The following is an 18,443-nucleotide window of genomic DNA, read 5'->3' as shown; positions in this document are numbered from 1 at the left end:
ATCTGTTAATGGCCCACGTTTGTTCTTTAGTTAAATATATATTTGAAAGTTGAACACAACATACATGCGATGTAGGACACAAAATTGTGATGAATCACTTCATTTTGTGTGTGTGTGTGTGTGTGTGTGTGTGTGTGTGTGTGTGTGTGTGTGTGTGTGTGTGTGTGTGTGTGTGTCCTCAGTGAACTGTATCAGTCTCTGCAGTATCTTCCAGCTGCAGCAGTCACTTCAGTTTCTGTTCAGCCTGACTGAGGGAGGTTTTTGTACGACTGTTTTTCACTGTGTGAACACATACTGACTGTTAGGATAGTGAAAACTCTGACAGTAATAAACTGCTGCATCTTCAGCCTGGACTCCACTGATGGTCAGAGTGAAGTCAGAGTTTGATCCACTGCCTGTAAAACGAGCTGGAATCCCTGATTGTCGAGTGCTAGCGTAGTAAATAAGACGTTTGGGAGTTTCTCCAGCTTTCTGTTGGTACCAGGCTAAACAGTGATAGTTGCTATAAACATGAACATTCTGACTGGTCGTACACTTGATGCTCACAGTTGCTCCCACAGCAGAGCTCACTGCTCCAGGCTGAGTCACTGTGATTTGTCCTCTGGACTCTGAGGACACAGAGACAAAAACATAAAGCAGCTTCATGGTTTTGTGGGCTTCATTTCAGAGGGACAGATGTTGATAGAGGAGAGGAGTTTGATTCTCTGGACTTTACCTGTGAAGCAGCAGCAGAGGAGAGTCCAGATGAGGACGCAGATCAAAGTCATGTTTTTGATGAGGAGGATTTCTGTGGCTTCTGTTGTGATGAAGGACAGCTGTCAGTCATCCAGTGTTCAACTCTCAGGACTATAAACTCTCCCAGAGCACTGGAGCATGGTGCTGCTGATGCAAAGTGCCTCTCTATGGAAATCATCTGACTGACTCCAGCAGGACTGCATAATTAGTCTTTGCAATGTGAATTCACAGGTTTTCAACATGTTTTGAGATGTAATTGGGTTGGTAGCTTTTTATTATTCTATTTATTACTTTATTCAGGACCTTTAAGCCTTCTCCTGATACACAATCTGGTAATGTGGATTAAAAGCAGAATTAAACATTCATTCAGCTACTGCTATAAAAGTGATCAATGACACCATTGAGGCAATGAACCTTTTGGTGTGACTTTTTTCCTAGACTGACTCCAACACAGACTTGGACCAGGCTCATAATGCTGTTTAATAATGGATCAATCAAATTAACATACCACTGAATAAAGGTCTCAAAGTCAGTTTTCTAAAATCTGGAATGTGTTTGAACAGACTGCCACAAGGATACGTCTTTGTTTTTTAGAGCCAGTTCATGGACAGATAAGACCTGTTAATTAAACAGATCATTGATTGATTTTAAGTAAAATAATTGCATGTATTGATAATTAATTACTCTCCATATGAGGTCCAAAGAGATCATCACCACAGGAAATAACAAAATAAACATAAGAGCAGAAACTTTAGGACCGTCCGAATCAACCACCTGGTTCATTCGTAAAAGGAATAAATGCATTGGACAGCACGATACTAAAAAGGCCTGAAAAACCACTGAGCTGCACTCAGCTCCCACTGAAGGTTTGGACTAAGAGGCTGCTGGCTCTGTGGCCCGTCCGAGCTGCGACACTGTATGTTGCATGTACCCACTCGATTCGGACAACGGACCAGCTGTTAGTTTCATTCCATCCCGGGATTCTGGGAAGCCCCCAGTCCAAGTCATCAGCTGTGTCAGCCTGACTGTACTGAGAGTAATTAATAGTAATTAATACTGTTGGATTTGAAGGTAAAATCCACAGACTGAACTTGTGGCCTTCACGTTTCTACCCCTCTTATGATCGAAAATCATGTGGGTCATATGTGTGTGTGTTTATTTGGGTGACTCTGTCATGGTCCTGGGTCATGTGACCCAGTATTCTGAGTTTCTTGATGTTTTCTTACTCCTTTCAGTCTAGTTTCATTTCAGTTTATCGAGTTACATTCTGTCACGCCTGGGTTACACTTTTAATTCATGATTTTTAAAGCTCCCCATTTGTCTCATCCCTGTGTGAAGTTTTCTGTGTTAAGTCTTCGTGTGTTTATCTGTCATGTTTCATGTCCAAGTTTTCTTTGTTTGTCTAGTTCCAGTCATGTCTGGGTCTCGTTATGTTTCCCGTTTTATTTTGAAGGATCCTTGTGTTTTGTGTTTATTGTATTTAGCTTCACGTCCCCTGTCCTGTCATTATGTTAATTGTTGTCAGCTGTTTCCCCATGTGATTCCGCTTCCCCTGATCATTCCTTATGTGTACTTAATCCGTGTGTTTCTGCTCAGTCGGTGTCAGATCGTCTGTTAACCTCACCACAGTATTCATAGGTTTACCTCATTGTTCCGCTGTGTGTCCTAGTTTACTCAGTGTTCATAGTTTTGTTGTAGTTCTTTCACTGAGTGTCACAGCCTTCTGTTAACACAGTGTTCATCGTCTCCTTAGTTTCCCTAGTTTGATGTTTTTTCTTCTGCAATAAAGGCTCGCTTTATTTTTGAAACTACGTTTTGTCTGCATCTGGGTCTACCTCATTCTTCACACCGGCGCACCCCGCCGTGACAGACTCTTCCCATCAGAGGATGTATGTGTGGGTGTTTCTCTCTCGTCCCTCACAGGTGCCTGCTGAGTGGTTGGGTTGACTGATTCCTGTTCCCAAACTGTGTACAGAAATCTGTACATTACAGAGAGTGCAAGCATGCACATTTTTTGTTTTCGTCAGCCAAAAAGTTTACTGATCTTTGAGAAAATTATTTAACTTTAATAACTATTTGTTATAACTAGGGACCGAAAGTGCTTAAAATCTCAGAGAAGCGGTGTAGGTGAGGTAGAAAGTCATTAGAATTACATGTTACATATCACACATTGACTCACTTTGTCTTAGATAAGTGTGTGTGTGTGTGTGTGTGTGTGTGTGTGTGTGTGTGTGTGTGTGTGTGTGCGTGCGTGCGCGTGCGTGCGTGCGCGTGCGTGCGCGCGCGCGCGTATGTGTGTGTGTGTGTCCTCAGTGAACTGTATCAGTCTCTGCAGTATCTTCCAGCTGCAGCAGTCACTTCAGTTTCTGTTCAGTCTGACTGAGGGAGGTTTTTGTACAACTGTTTTTCACTGTGTGAACACATACTGACTGTTAGGATAGTGAAAACTCTGACAGTAATAAACTGCTGCATCTTCAGCCTGGACTCCACTGATGGTCAGAGTGAAGTCAGAGTTTGATCCACTGCCTGTAAAACGAGCTGGAATCCCTGATATTCTCTCATGAGCACGCCTAATGAGCAGTTTGGGAACGTCTCCATCTTTCTGTTGGTACCAGGCTAAATGGTGATAGTTGCTAGAAACATAAACATTCTGACTGGTCGTACACTTGATGCTCACAGATCCTCCCACAGTAGAGCTCACTGCTCCAGGCTGAGTCACTGTGATCTGTCCTCTGGACTCTGAGGACACAGAGACAAAAACATAAAGCAGCTTCATGGTTTTGTGGGCTTCATTTCAGAGGGACAGATGTTGATAGAGGAGAGGAGTTTGATTCTCTGGACTTTACCTGTGAAGCAGCAGCAGAGGAGAGTCCAGATGAGGACGCAGATCAAAGTCATGTTTTTGATGAGGAGGATTTCTGTGGCTTCTGTTGTGATGAAGGACAGCTGTCAGTCATCCAGTGTTCAACTCTCAGGACTATAAACTCTCCCAGAGCACTGGAGCATGGTGCTGCTGATGCAAAGTGCCTCTCTATGGAAATGAACTGACTCCAGCAGGACTACATAATTAGTCTTTGCAATGTGAATTCACTGGTTTTCAACATGTTTTGAGATGTAATTGGGTTGGTAGCTTTTTATTATTCTATTTATTACTTTATCCAGGACCTTTAAGCCTTCTCCTGATACACAATCTGGTAATGTGGATTAAAAGCAGAATTAAACATTCATTCAGCTACTGCTATAAAAGTGATCAATGACACCATTGAGGCAATGAACCTTTTGGTGTGACTTTTTTCCTAGACTGACTCCAACACAGACTTGGACCAGTCTCATAATGCTGTTTAATAATGGATCAATCAAATTAACATACCACTGAATAAAGGTCTCAAAGTCAGTTTTCTAAAATCTAAAATGTGTTTGAACAGACTGCCACAAGGATACGTCTTTGTTTTTTAAAGCCAGTTCATGGACAGATAAGACCTGTTAATTAAACAGATCATTGATTGATTTTAAGTAAAATAATTGCATGTATTGTTAATTAATTACTATCCATATGAGGTCCAAAGAGATCATCACCACAGGAAATAACAAAATAAACATAAGAGCAGAAACTTTAGGACCGTCCGAATCAACCACCTGGTTCATTCGTAAAAGGAATAAATGCATTGGACAGCACGATACTAAAAAGGCCTGAAAAACCACAGAAGAAAACTAAAACTGATAATGACAGAATGCTTAGTTAAGAAAAAAAAACATTCCCTTGGAAAACTTGGATGCAGTTCGCCTTGGTCGCTCAGCACTCAGTGACGCTGACACTGCTTTGCACCTAACAGCTTCAAGGCCAGGGTCCTCAGTTCCCCCTTGGGACCTGGACCTTGTCCTTGGGGCCCTCCATTTGAGCCCCTGGAAAGTGCTGAGTTGAAGTGGCTATCGCTTAAGACTGCCTTCTTTCTAGCCCTAACTTCCACCAGATGAATTAGTGAGCTGGAGGCGCTGTCGGTCCACAGTGACTGTTGTAGGTGGCTGCCAGATGGGAAGGGGGTGGTCCTCCGGCCCAACCCTGCCTTCTTGAAGAAAGCCCTCTCGGACTTCCACCTCTCTCATTCAGTTGAGCTGCACTCAGCTCCCACTGAAGGTTTGGACTAAGAGGCTGCTGGCTCTGTGGCCCGTCCGAGCTGTGGCACTGTATGTTGCATGTACCCACTCGATTCGGACAACGGACCAGCTGTTAGTTTCATTCCATCCCGGGATTCTGGGAAGCCCCCAGTCCAAGTCATCAGCTGTGTCAGCCTGACTGTACTGAGAGTAATTAATAGTAATTAATACTGTTGGATTTGAAGGTAAAATCCACAGACTGAACTTGTGGCCTTCACGTTTCGACCCCTCTTATGATCGAAAATCATGTGGGTCATATGTGTGTGTGTTTATTTGGGTGACTCTGTCATGGTCCTGGGTCATGTGACCCAGTATTCTGAGTTTCTTGATGTTTTCTTATTCCTTTCAGTCTAGTTTCATTTCAGTTTATCGAGTTACATTCTGTCACGCCTGGGTTACAGTTTTAATTCATGATTTTTCAAGCTCCCCATTTGTCTCATCCCTGTGTGAAGTTTTCTGTGTTAAGTCTTCGTGTGTTTATCTGTCATGTTTCATGTCCAAGTTTTCTTTGTTTGTCTAGTTCCAGTCATGTCTGGGTCTCGTTATGTTTCCCGTTTTATTTTGAAGGATCCTTGTGTTTTGTGTTTATTGTATTTAGCTTCACGTCCCCTGTCCTGTCATTATGTTAATTGTTGTCAGCTGTTTCCCATGTGATTCCGCTTCCCCTGATCATTCCTTATGTGTACTTAATCCGTGTGTTTCTGCTCAGTCGGTGTCAGATCGTCTGTTAACCTCACCACAGTATTCATAGGTTTACCTCATTGTTCCGCTGTGTGTCCTAGTTTACTCAGTGTTCATAGTTTTGTTGTAGTTCTTTCACTGAGTGTCACAGCCTTCTGTTAACACAGTGTTCATCGTCTCCTTAGTTTCCCTAGTTTGATGTTTTTTCTTCTGCAATAAAGGCTCGCTTTATTTTTGAAACTACGTTTTGTCTGCATCTGGGTCTACCTCATTCTTCACACCGGCGCACCCCGCCGTGACAGACTCTTCCCATCAGAGGATGTATGTGTGGGTGTTTCTCTCTCGTCCCTCACAGGTGCCTGCTGAGTGGTTGGGTTCACTGATTCCTGTTCCCAAACTGTGTACAGAAATCTGTACATTACAGAGAGTGCAAGCATGCACATTTTTTATTTTCGTCAGCCAAAAAGTTTACTGATCTTTGAGAAAATTATGTAACTTTAATAACTATATGTTATAACTAGGGACCGAAAGTGCTTAAAATCTCAGAGAAGCGGTGTAGGTGAGGTAGAAAGTCATTAGGATTACATGTTGCATATCACACATTGTCTCACTTTGTCTTAGATAAGTGTGTGTGTGTGTGTGTGTGTGTGTGTGTGTGTGTGTGTGTGTGTGTGTGTGTGTGTGTGTGTGTGTGTGTGTGTGTGTCCTCAGTGAACTGTATCAGTCTCTGCAGTATCTTCCAGCTGCAGCAGTCACTTCAGTTTCTGTTCAGTCTGACTGAGGGAGGTTTTTGTACGACTGTTTTTCACTGTGTGAACACATACTGACTGTTGATAACATGAAAACTCTGACAGTAATAAACTGCTGCATCTTCAGCCTGGACTCCACTGATGGTCAGAGTGAAGTCAGAGTTTGATCCACTGCCTGTAAAACGAGCTGGAATCCCTGATATTCTCTCATGAGCACGCTTAATGAGCAGTTTAGGAACGTCTCCATCTTTCTGTTGGTACCAGGCTAAATAGTGATAGTTGCTAGAAACATAAACATCCTGACTGGTCGTACACTTGATGCTGACAGATCCTCCCACAGCAGAGCTCACTGCTCCAGGCTGAGTCACTGTATATTGTCCTCTGGACTCTGAGGACACAGAGACAAAAACATAAAGCAGCTTCATGGTTTTGTGGGCTTCATTTCAGAGGGACAGATGTTGATAGAGGAGAGGAGTTTGATTCTCTGGACTTTACCTGTGAAGCAGCAGCAGAGGAGAGTCCAGATGAGGACGCAGATCAAAGTCATGTTTTTGATGAGGAGGATTTCTGTGGCTTCTGTTGTGATGAAGGACAGCTGTCAGTCATCCAGTGTTCAACTCTCAGGACTATAAACTCTCCCAGAGCACTGGAGCATGGTGCTGCTGATGCAAAGTGCCTCTATGGAAATCATCTGACTGAAAACAACAAGTAGTTGGATCAAATAGTCGATGCTGTTTATCAATTAATCAGTCAGTTTATGAAAATGTTTTCTTTCTTGTGTTTTAGGACACATCCACACATTGATGGATGTGTGGGATTTTTAAATTTGGGTATTTTCTGCAATCTTTTACAAAAACATGTTCATTGACTGAGAAAGGCAAGAAAATGTTTCATGATCAAACCAGAGCAGTACTTTGTGATATAACCCCAAGTGTTGCCAAATGCCAACAAAACATGCAAACAATGTCTGAAGATAAAGGCTCAGACATTCGTCCTTGTAAGACAAAATCTGATTTCCTCTTGTTCACTTAAAAAAAGAAGAAGAAAAGAAATGTTGTACTTGTCTACTCAAACACATGAACAGAGTTTCAGAGAATCTTCACCCTGAAAGAAGTTTTAGAAACTTACCTGTCAGCAAATCAAAGAACCGCTTACATGTAAGCAACAGGACAGAATAGAAAAGATTTCCCCCAAAAAAGAACCTGCACATTTGAACATGGCGTCAAAAATGAAAGACATTAAAAAATCAGAGGAAAGGTACAATTTGCAAAACCTATTTTAGAGTTTTGTAAAACTCAGTACAAAAAAACTTGCAGTGATTCACATTGATGCATGATGCTGACCACAGGATGCAAAAGTTAAACATGACCACAGCGCAGAATCATTCATCTCTGTTTTAATTTGATATTTTTATAACAGGACAACCTGTGAGACTGGAAAGACTTCGGTTTCATGCCCTGAACAGGTCACTTTCTGTTTGGTGATGTAGTGTCTGCAGTGTTGGGAAGGTTACTTTTAAAATGTATTCCACTACAGATTACAGATTACATGCCCCAAAATGTATTTTGTAACGTATTCTGAATACTTTGGATTACTTAATATATGATCATGCTTTTTACAACTACGTGAATGTGATTTATTACTGTTACTGAAGGCTACTTGCCGTACCAATAACAACTCGATTTTTACATCTTAATATAAATGAGTATCAGTAGGTGGACATTAGGTAAGGCTGCACTTTTTACAGTGATCTGCAAACGCATATATAAAACAGGTCCGCGGCTCCGAACCGTAGTAAAGGGACCTCTGGCTAATCCGTCGGGTTCGTGTCGGCTCGTAGCTGAAAACTAGCTTTACTTTGTTGTCTGGGTCAAGTTTGTAAGAGACAGAGAGAGGCGTTGAAAGGCTGCTCCAGCAGAACTTATTGTTTCGGAGGAAAACACGAACACAGTGGGCTCGTCAGGCTCTCTTCTTGGCTGCTGTGGTTATTATTATATTTACATGCTTCCAGCTCCCGTTTCTGCTCGATGACAGCTCGTACTTTTTCTCCCTCTTCGCGCTCACAGACACATAACAGGTACAGCAGTCCATTCTCCCTGCAGCACGGACTACACTGCCCATCAGGCTGCATTCTTTAGGGCGATGCCTGTAACACTCTGCCTGTTGCCTTCATATTAAATCATTTTTTGAATAATAATTTAGAAATATTTTTAAATATTTCTTCACATATTTCTTCACGTCATAATGCTGGCAGCAAGTAGAGATGAGATGGGCTGCAAGATTGAGACACAGACATCAGAGCCTCTTAATGTTTTCTTTGGGTTTCAACCAGCATGGAATTACCATAGAGAGTGCACAGCCTAACATATGAAACGGGAAAAGACGTGTAATCCATTTATTTCAACAAAGTAATTGTAATCTGAATTGATGTGATTAGCAGAGTAATCCAAAGAGTGGGAATGTGCTGGAAATATCTTTTATTTTATGAATTTGTCACATGTTTTAGTAATATCACTTTTGGGTCACTTCAAGGTTCACATGTGGGGAAGATTCAGCTTTAACTCTATTGCACAAAGTCAGGCATCATGAGAAAGTTGGTGACACCCAGAGGGGGAGAATTCAACAGGTGGTGAAGTCTTTTGTTAATCAGGTCTTTGAGGATGTGGGGAAGAGGCAAGGAGCAGTCTCTATGTGACACTGGAAGAGGAGATAAAGTTGTAAACTCTCTCCCTCTCTTGGAGGGGTCAAGGGTGTGACAACAGTGTGGAAATGCCTTCTGTTTGACTGTATTTAAAGAGGGCTGCTATTCATCTTTAGACACACGCATCAGTGCCCCACTGAATGTCGTCTCTCCCTCAACTGCTTGGGAATTAAAAAGGTGCTGGCTCATCGTGTCTGCAGACTTTGTTGATTATATTTCCATGACATTATTCTGCAGTGACAAAGTGAGATATGTCACAACAAAGGAGCGAAAACTGAAAAAGTGTTTGTTTACATTGTTGAGTTAACACCGAATATAAAAGCTTCAGTGCTCTTTGGTACGGATTCTCCAGTTGTTGTTTTTTTATTTAAAAGTTTTATAATTACGATTTTGATTATGTCCCCACATTCGGTGTCAATGATGGTGATGATACTGGAGGATAAACGTGAGCTCTAACACATCTGCTCAAATTTACACAGCTTTCCCATCACTTCATTGTAGGGGTCGAGTTTTTCTTTATTTGTTACCTGTCTATGAATCTACAGTGTTCAGTTGAGTCACATTCCAAATATGCTGTGAAAAACTCTTTTTAAACGAGTCGTGCTGGAGTCAGTCAGATGATTTCCATAGAGAGGCACTTTGCATCAGCAGCACCATGCTCCAGTGCTCTGGGAGAGTTTATAGTCCTGAGAGTTGAACACTGGATGACTGACAGCTGTCCTTCATCACAACAGAAGCCACAGAAATCCTCCTCATCAAAAACATGACTTTGATCTGCGTCCTCATCTGGACTCTCCTCTGCTGCTGCTTCACAGGTAAAGTCCAGAGAATCAAACTCCTCTCCTCTATCAACATCTGTCCCTCTGAAATGAAGCCCACAAAACCATGAAGCTGCTTTATGTTTTTGTCTCTGTGTCCTCAGAGTCCAGAGGACAGATCACAGTGACTCAGCCTGGAGCAGTGAGCTCTGCTGTGGGAGGATCTGTGAGCATCAAGTGTACGACCAGTCAGAATGTTTATGTTTCTGGCAACTATCACTATTTATCCTGGTACCAACAGAAAGATGGAGGAGTTCCTAAACTGCTCATTTACTATGTTAACAATCGAGTATCAGGGATTCCAGCTCGTTTTACAGGCAGTGGATCAAACTCTGACTTCACTCTGACCATCAGTGGAGTCCAGGCTGAAGATGCAGCAGTTTATTACTGTATGTGTTGGCACTATCCTAACAGTCTGTGGGTGAGCACACAGTGAAAAACAGTCGTACAAAAACCTCCCTCAGTCAGACTGAACAGAAACTGAAGTGACTGCTGCAGCTGGAAGATACTGCAGAGACTGATACAGTTCACTGAGGACACACACACACACACACACACACACACACACACACACACACACACACACACACACACACACACACACACACACACACACACACACACACACACACTAGTACAGGTCCTCCATCTTTCTTTCACCCAAAAAGGGTTTAATTTGTGAGAGTAAACTTGTGCAGTGTAAATAGTCAAACAGTAAAATGTAAACATTGCAGCAGTTAAGGAGTGAAAGGCCATTTTTGTTGAAACACTTGTTTCCTGGTTAAGAGCATTGCTTAGAAACTCGTCTTTGGTTTACTTTTACTTTTCTGTTTGGGAAGATTGGGGAACATAAGGACCTGTTTTCTTGTTTTGGCATTGCTCACATCCAAAACAAATAAACTCCTCTATACCAAAAACGAACCTTCTTATCAACTCACATTGTTGTGCAAATAAAGTCATCCTGTTTTTATTAAGCTGTATATTTTCAAACATGAACATTGTTAAAATTATTTGGTCGATGTTTCATCTTTCACTTTGTTATTCTCCTGGTGTTTCATTTGTTCAACTGTGATGCTAAAGTTCAAAAAACAAATCCCAGAATTGTTTTCAGTTAAGCTAAGCAGTGGCTTCATGTTCTAATTATCTTTAACATTACAGGGCTCTAGAATAACTTTTTGCCTTGGTTGCACTGGTGCGCCACTTTTTCAACCGCATCGCTTAACACCGCGGTTTTACATGTGCCCTTTTTTGGGGGGAAATTGCTGTCCATACAGACAATATTGATTTGTAAATGATTAACTAACAATCTTGTTCTTGTGCTTAAAGTGCTTTGGCACTCTTTGGCCATAAGAATGCAGAGATGGCACCGGGTGTTATGGCACGCCGTCTTTCTCTCGGTTCTGCAATGTTTGTGTATTATGTTCTTAGTGGTGTCCCTGCTAGCTTTGAAAACCCACTCCCTGTTGGTGTATGAGCGACAGACGCTTTTTAACATCCGTGACTCACTGCTGATGCTCCACAGTGTTAGCGAGCGACCTGGAGGAATCCCGCCGCCTCTAGCATCGGTGCCGGAGGAGCAGCTTCGCCGTGATCGCTGCTCTGCGCTTCCACAGGCCCCGCTGGTTTAGAAACTTATTCCTGTTAACGACAAGGAAGCAAGATGAACAGCAATTTTACTTGCTAGCAAGGGAGGCTGGTTGGAACCAGGCTCTTGGAGCTAAACGCTCCTCACCTGTCTGCTAGCGAGCATCAAGTAAACAGCCTTCCTTGCAGCTTTTTATTCTGAGAACACAAACACCACTCGTTGTAAAACCCCCCTATGGTCACAAAGGGTTAAAACACTGCGTGTGTGTGTGTGTGTGTGTGTGTGTGTGTGTGTGTGTGTGTGTGTGTGTGTGTTTGTGTGTATGTGAGTGTGTATGTTTGTTTGGTGGTGCGTTTGTGTGACCTCCTGCTTATCAAAAGGGTCATAAAAGCAGGAAGCTTACTAACCAAGAAAACAGAACCCTCACATAGGATGTCCCTATAATGAAACACTACAGCCTCCCCCACCAACAAACAGGCTGGAGAGGTGGTCAGAGACAAAGGAATGTCTTTGACCATGCTGCTTGAACTAAGTCTTACACATTTAAGTAACACAATGACAACATTTAACAATTTGACTCCAACAGTCCCCCCTTTTTGTCAACTTTGTACTTAAATTTCCACTTATGCACCCTTGTGTTTGACAGTTCAGTATAGGCTTCATTCACACACAGCTCCTCACATCATTCACTTCCTACTGCTGCAAAAGTTCACAGTTCATACATGTACGAAACGTGCTTAGCAATTATCCTACTTCTCATTCATCTCACACACAGGAAACTACATCCTGCAAGGAAACAAATGAATGTCAACAGTCAAAAACAAGAATCAACGTTCTCAAAAGAATATGCACTACAATCCAAATGTATGCAGACATAGGCATTCAAACACATCCGTTGGTTTTTGGTTTGTCCATGTGGCTTCCAGCTATCTTCAAAGCTGTAGCCTGGTCAACACTCCTCTTTATGACCCCTTTCAAACCCCCAAATCTTCTCACTGTAGACACCCTGTGGGGTGATCGAGTCACCTGGTGAATCATCTGCATTTACAACTCCTCTCCTTTCCTGTTGTCACTGCAGAAAAAGTTTTTTAAAGGAAATTGGATCAAGTTGTTTATGATCTTCTCCCCTCTTTTTGAGTCATGTCCACCCATGGCTCAAAAGTCCAACCAACTTATATAAGTGTACATGATGTAAATGTAAACAAAAGAAAGCCCCTTTGACTGTCTGGCTTTTTCTTCATAATGATAGCCATATTAGGACACATAAAGGCAATGGTTATATATCTATATATTTTAGCACAAATGACAATATAAAAAATATCAATCCTAACAATGTCCATGTGTCAAAGTAACTGAGAATAAAAAACAGAAACATGAAGGAGATATTCCTGGCCTGGCTTTTTATAGCAGATAATCTTAAAAATATTCTGCAATTTTGCATAATTTTAAAAAGTTTACATTTCTTCAGTATTGAACAGCAGAAAATAGGCTTTCTTGTCCGAGGTCATTGAAGTAAAAGAAAAAAAGAAAAAAAAAAAGACAGAGGCTGACAGCGCTGTAAACAACGGTAGACTGGTGGGTAATAAGCGAAGGAATAATGCAGAAAACAGAGATTTGAGACGGGAAACTGTTCTTGAAGTACAGAGAGAGAGAGAGCTGTGCATGAAGTGTGATTTTTATCTTGGTGGAAACAAAACAGTAAAGTAAGAGGGAATTCATGACGATGTTTATCAGATGTGAATAGTTTGTTGCTTCTTTTGCTGCTGGTTCAGTCAATTTTGCTTGGAGAGAGACAAAACCTGCAGCTCAGAATCAGCACAAAAAAGACGTAAACAGCGCGGACCCGACGCATCAGAATCAGTGAGCTGTCGGCTTTCAGCCCGATGGCGTGTCCGTCTACGTGCCGTCGTGTGAGAAAGCAGAGAAAGCTGATTCTGATGCGTCGGGTCCCGCTGTGTGTTTACGCTGTGTGTCTTTGTGTGAAATCCGTTTACCTGCTCTCATTTACTGTTTGGTGGTTGATAAAATACTTTTGTGATCTTTAACCTGAGATTCCGGCGTTTCTGGGAAAATATATTTATGTTTAAAACTCGATTTAGGATTTAATGAATCAATGTCGCTTTATTCAAGCTACTCACCTCTCTCTATCTGCCTGTACTTTCAAACGTACAGACGGACTACATGAATATCTGAACTACGACCAATCAGAGAGGTCCCACCCCTGATTATCTCTGATTGGTTTAGACCACGATAGGAGCATAATGTGTGTCGGTTGTTGACCACAGGGAGAGTTTCAGAGTTGCAGAGAGTGTTTTTTTATTTATTTATTTTACTCGAATAGTTGGTCGTACCGCTGCGACTTGAGATTATTTTTAATCGCACTTGCGACCAAATTGGTTGCACTCTACAGCCCTGCATTACATTTAATTTTTCTAACTTAGCTTTGCTCCAGTGGTAATTAGAGTGAAAGGACTTGAAAATCAAAGTTTTACTCGTCTCTGTAAAACAAATTATTCATACCACCTTTACTTAACAGGAGCTTTACTGTGATAGTTTTAATACATTCTTCTATATTTAGTATGGTTTTAATATTTTCGTATTTTAAATTACGCAGGATATATGATAAAACAATAATTTACTTGCAAAGAGTTTTAATTTCTACACAAATACTTTCATTATGTGGAAAAAAGGTATTTGAGATGGAATTGTTTTATTTGATCTGAGAACAAAAAGAAATTGTTCATTGTTAATATATTTAGATCATATAAACAATATACAGGTACATTTAGCAAAGAAAGTAAGAGAGAAAAAATACTACAGACGGGCATCTGAGGGTGAGGGGAGCGTGCCAAGCTCCAATCGACAGCACAGTCGAGTTCAATGATGGCATCATGATTCTGTGAGCAGCACAGAAACCAGAAGCTAGGGTGGTGATGGGGAATGACCGACGGCAATTTCCTATGAACATCACCTAATGCTGTGTCACTGTGCTAAGCATACTTTGACAATCTGAAGAGGGTCTTCCTTTGTGTCATTGTTGTTGTCATTTGCATCATGACCACTTCTACAAGACTGCTAAAGTGATTCAACAGGTGGGATCATAACAGCAGTAAAACAACTGGATCCAATACCCTTTCCGAGAAAGGTTTTCTGCAGAGATAAAAAGGACAATAGAGGAGTCATAAGTATTCCCCCCACAGGAAGAATGCCTGAAGTGAGGCGATGAGGGTTGATAGAGGCCATAAAAAGGGGCTCTATCATATAATCATATATGCTTAGAGGTATCAATTGTATAATGATAGAGGTCTGATCCTTGGTAGTCTGCAAAGACTCTTCCAGAGTGTTCTGGCATGCACACACATCCTAAGGTCATGAGTGAGGTCGTACCTTCTTTATATAGTATGGGAGGACACCTACTCTGTATCTGTTTAAGTATAAGAGCCTTTTGTTTAGGTGGACCGCTGGACTCCTGGCACCAGCTTACACACACACACACACACACACACACACACACACACACACACACACACACACACACACACACACACACACACATACATACAGTGCCTTGTCTTTGTAACCAAGGGGGGTTTACGAGGGGAGGTACTATTGTATTGTGTGAATTGTTTTCCCAATAGCAAGCGGAGGCCATCGTTGGGGTCATTTTGTGGTAGACACCGACGAGGCCTCCATTGCAAGTAAATCGATCGATCGCTGACTGTCTCGTTTTCTTCATGATGAATAAGTCTCTAAACCAGCGGGGCTTGTGGAAACACAGACCCAACAACACCCAGATAGAAGACTAGTATTAATAACTGACTGCACACTTATTTCCACACTGTCATCCTCGAGTAGGTGAGAGGGAACGAAGTCTTGCCCCAAAGACATTTTGTAGGTTTGCTGGCTCCTTAGAGTACGAGCACCTGGATGACTGAGAACCTTCACAGATCTATTTTCAAGCTGAGCTCAAAGGTCAAAGCCAAGCTTTTTTCAATACACTGCTCAGCTTTCTTTATCATAATCGTACACATCATGGTTTTGGGAGCTTCGTTTCAGAGAAATGATTTTTGCAATGATTGTTTCTCGAGACTTTCTCCAACTTTTCCTTGCTGTGCAAAAAATGATGGTATTTGTTTAAGAGACATACAGTGTGTGTGTGTGTGTGTGTGTGTGTGTGTGTGTGTGTGTGTGTGTGTGTGTGTGTGTGTGTGTGTGTCCTCAGTGAACTGTATCAGTCTCTGCAGTATCTTCCAGCTGCAGCAGTCACTTCAGTTTCTGTTCAGTCTGACTGAGGGAGGTTTTTGTACAACTGTTTTTCACTGTGTGCTCACCCACAGACTGTTAGGATAGTGCCAACACATACAGTAATAAACTGCTGCATCTTCAGCCTGGACTCCACTGATGGTCAGAGTGAAGTCAGAGTTTTATCCACTGCCTGTAAAACAAGCTGGAATCCCTGATACTCGAGTGCTAGCAACATAAATGAGCAGTTTAGGAACTCCTCCATCTTTCTGTTGGTACCAGGCTAAAGCTTGAGAGTTTTGAACATTCTGACTGGTCGTACACTTGATGCTCACAGATCCTCCCACAGCAGAGCTCACTGCTCCAGGCTGAGTCACTGTGATCTGTCCTCTGGACTCTGAGGACACAGAGACAAAAACATAAAGCAGCTTCATGGTTTTGTGGGCTTCATTTCAGAGGGACAGATGTTGATAGAGGAGAGGAGTTTGATTCTCTGGACTTTACCTGTGAAGCAGCAGCAGAGGAGAGTCCAGATGAGGACGCAGATCAAAGTCATGTTTTTCAAACAATGTCTGAAGATAAAGGCTCAGACATTCATCCTTGTAAGACAAAATCTGATTTCCTCTTGTTCACTTAAAAAAGAAGAAGAAAAGAAATGTTGTACTTGTCTACTCAAACACATGAACAGAGTTTCAGAGAATCTTCACCCTGAAAGAAGTTTTAGAAACCTACCTGTCAGCAAATCAAAGAACCGCTTACATGTAAGCAACAGGACAGAATAAAAAAGTTTTCCCCCAAAAAAGAACCTGCACATTTGAACATGGCGTCAAAAATGAAAGACATTAAAAAATCAGAGGAAAGGTACAATTTGCAAAACCTATTTTAGAGTTTTGTAAAACTCAGTACAAAAAAACTTGCAGTGATTCACATTGATGCATGATGCTGACCACAGGATGCAAAAGTTAAACATGCCCACAGCGCAGAATCATTCATCTCTGTTTTAATTTGATATTTTTATAACAGGACAACCTGTGAGGCTGGAAAGACGTCGGTTTCATGCCCTGAACAGGTCACTTTCTGTTTTGTGATGTAGTGTCTGCAGTGTTGGGAAGGTTACTTTTAAAATGTATTCCACTACAGATTACAGATTACATGCCCCAAAATGTATTTTGTAACGTATTCTGAATACTTTGGATTACTTAATATATGATCATGCTTTTTACAACTACATGAATGCACTATTGCTGTGTGATTTATTACTGTTACTGAAGCCTACTTGCCGTACCAATAACAACTCGATTTTTACATCTTAATATAAATGAGTATCAGTAGGTGGACATTAGGTAAGGCTGCACTTTTTGCAGTGATCTGCAAACGCATATATAAAACAGGTCCGCGGCTCCGAACCGTAGTAAAGGGACCTCTGGCTAATCCGTCGGGTTCGTGTCGGCTCGTAGCTGAAAACTAGCTTTACTTTGTTGCCTGGGTCAAGTTTGTAAGAGACAGAGAGAGGCGTTGAAAGGCTGCTCCAGCAGAACTTATTGTTTCGGAGGAAAACACGAACACAGTGTACAGTCGAGTCTTAACAGCTTACTTACAGCTGGGCTCGTCAGGCTCTCTTTTTGGCTGCTGTGGTTATTATCATATTTACATGCTTCCAGCTCCCGTTTCTGCTCGATGACAGCTCGTACTTTTTCTCCCTCTTCGCGCTCACAGACACATAACAGGTACAGCAGTCCATTCTCCCTGCAGCACGGACTACACTGCCCATCAGGCTGCATTCTTTAGGGCGATGCCTGTAACACTCTGCCTGTTGCCTTCATATTAAATCATTTTTTGAATAATAATTTTTTAATATTTTTAAATATTTCTTCACGTCATAATGCTGGCAGCAAGTAGAGATGACATGGGCCGCAAGATTGAGACACAGACATTAGAGCCTCTTAATGTTTTCTTTGGGTTTCAATCAGCATGGAATTACCATAGAGAGTGCACAGCCTAACATATGAAACAGGAGAAGACGTGTAATCCATTTATTTCAACAAAGTAATTGTAATCTGAATTGATGTGATTAGCAGAGTAATCCAAAGAGTGGAAATGTGCTGGAAATATCTTTTATTTTATGAATTTGTCACATGTTTTAGTAATATCACTTTTGGGTCACTTCAAGGTTCACATGTGGGGAAGATTCAGCTTTAACTCTATTGCACAAAGTCAGGCATCATGAGAAAGTTGGTGACACCCAGAGGGGGAGAATTCAACAGGTGGTGAAGTCTTTTGTTAATCAGGTCTTTGAGGATGTGGGGAAGAGGCAAGGAGCAGTCTCTATGTGACACTGGAAGAGGAGACAAGGTTGTAAACTCTCTCCCTCTCTTGGAGGGGTCAAGGGTGTGACAACAGTGTGGAAATGCCTTCTGTTTGACTGTATTTAAAGAGGGCTGCTATTCATCTTTAGAGACACGTATCAGTGCCCCACTGAATGTCCTCTCTCCCTCAACTGCTTGGGAATTAAAAAGGTGTTGGCTCATCGTGTCTGCAGCCTTTGTTGATTATATTTCCATGACAATATTCTGCAGTGACAAAGTGAGATATGTCACAACAAAGGAGCGAAAACTGAAAAAGTGTTTGTTTACATTGTTGAGTTAACACCGAATATAAAAGCTTCAGTGCTCTTTGGTACGGATTCTCCAGTTTTTTTATTTATTTAAAAGTTTTATAATTACGATTTTGATTATGTCCCCACATTCAGTGTCAATGATGGTGATGATACTGGAGGA

General features: G+C 41.6%; 1 protein-coding gene across 1 annotated transcript in view; it reads right to left on the bottom strand.

Moving 5' to 3' along the window:
• The window catches only part of LOC113015304 (uncharacterized), a 325,186-nt gene that overhangs the window by 34,915 nt on the left and 271,828 nt on the right, over positions 1–18,443 (bottom strand). The window lies entirely within an intron of this gene.

The sequence above is a fragment of the Astatotilapia calliptera genome, chromosome 22 (genome assembly GCF_964374335.1).
Source record: "Astatotilapia calliptera chromosome 22, fAstCal68.1, whole genome shotgun sequence".
Classification (NCBI taxonomy): Eukaryota; Metazoa; Chordata; class Actinopteri; order Cichliformes; family Cichlidae; genus Astatotilapia; species Astatotilapia calliptera.
The sequence above is the reverse complement of the archived record's forward strand: the minus strand, read 5'-3'. Positions and strand labels throughout refer to the sequence as shown.